Source organism: Pteropus vampyrus, unplaced genomic scaffold (genome assembly GCF_000151845.1).
Source record: "Pteropus vampyrus isolate Shadow unplaced genomic scaffold, Pvam_2.0 Scaffold68, whole genome shotgun sequence".
Lineage (NCBI taxonomy): Eukaryota > Metazoa > Chordata > Mammalia > Chiroptera > Pteropodidae > Pteropus > Pteropus vampyrus.
In genome coordinates this window covers 8,453,598-8,455,238 of record NW_011888849.1, presented here as the reverse complement: position 1 = coordinate 8,455,238, position 1,641 = coordinate 8,453,598, and the positions used below count along the sequence as shown (strand labels likewise).

General features: G+C 36.9%; 1 protein-coding gene across 1 annotated transcript in view; it reads left to right on the top strand.

The window, feature by feature from the left end:
• PCDH15 (protocadherin related 15) overlaps positions 1-1,641 on the top strand; it is a 562,288-nt gene that overhangs the window by 366,398 nt on the left and 194,249 nt on the right. The gene's annotated exons all lie outside the window — the stretch shown is intronic.

Below are 1,641 nucleotides of genomic sequence, written 5' to 3'. Positions count from 1 at the left end.
TGGGGTTTTTTTGTTTGTTTGTTTTGTTTTTTAAAGCAGAGACAGTACTTCCTCAGTTGGTCCATGTTTGTTCTTGAATATAGCTAATGTTTAAGAAGCCATGAGGGAAGATTTTGAGGAAGGTCTACATATTTTGAAGTATCTAACTTGATGAGGCATCTATGTGGTCTTCAGATAAGGAAGATTCCTTCTCTAGAAAGGAGTGAGATACTCAGGTTTCTTGAGTTCAGGCTTCAGGATCCTACTTCTACCCTGTTAATGCCTTGAATTTTAACAGGAGGTTTCTGGTGCTTTGAAGTATGTCTTCTCTATAATTCAGCCACTCTTACATTCAGACAAAGGGTATGGTTTTCAGTCGAATCTTCTCTCTGGCAGAGAGAGGGTTTCTTTAAATACTGTCTTCCTTCTGACTTTCAAACCATGTCCTGACATTTTGATTGGCTAGTTTGAGCCCCTCCATTTTATTTTTCCCTCAGATCCTAGATGTAACAACTACCAACTCCACAGTCATTATTATTTTAATTGTCACTGTCTCTTTTAAATCTTGGAGAGACTGAATCAGGCATACATACCCTTATGCCTTTTTCTTATGCAAGTTTACAACTGGATAGAGTCTTGTTAACTGTGCTGTTGCAACATGTGAGGGGGTTTGATACCATGTGGCCAGCAAGCCATTCACCTCCAGAAACACACAAAATACCTCTGGTGTCAAAAGTTTTACTGCGGATTCTACAAGAAAAAATCTGGATACAAAGATGCAGGTATAAATAATTTTTTGAGTTTAAGTAATACTAATAGGGAATTGAAGCAGTGATGCAGAGAGGAGATGGCAGCCAGTAAACGGATTGCTACTAACCATCTATTATAAGGAGGACTGAACTTAACTCAAGGGCAAATTCTGGAAAATGACAAAAACACATTTTCCAGAATTATTGATCCTGAGAACTAATGGGTCTTACAGATTCATACACTAAATCCTGAGAGTTCTGGGTCACCCATGCTGTGGAGGGTGGCCCATTTTCATCACTTCCTGCCTCCTGTTCAAACAAACAACCAGCTCTCTGCAATTCTGATATAAGGGCATTCGGTCAAAGTGCAGAAGCTAATAGATAGGAAGTTGGCCAGAGAGAATACTTGCTCTGAGGGATAAGTATAAGGCACTAACAGCTTCTGTTATACCAAGCAAACCAGGTGATAAAATCCTTAAAAGGGGCATGTGCAGAAAACATAGAAAAGAGGCAATACTTAAGTTGATTCATGAAGGATGAATACTGGTGAGAAGCAAATTGGGAGGATTTGAAAACCGTTTAGGGAAAGTAATTGCATGAATAAAAGCCTAAATAAGTAAGAGCATGTGACACATCCTAATTAAAGTAAATAAATGTGCCATATCATAAACATTACTCTATGTCATGGGAGGAAACGAGAGATCCCTGTAAGGTTTGAGATGTGATGTCATCAGATTTTTATTTTATAAAGATTACTCCCGAGTAGATTATAAAGGAATTTTTTTGAAATGTAAATCTTTTTTAAAAAAATTATAGTTGAGATACAGCATTATATTAATTTTAGGTGTATAACAAAGTGATTTGACATTTATATACTTTACAAAGTGATTATCACAAGATATGGTAACCATCT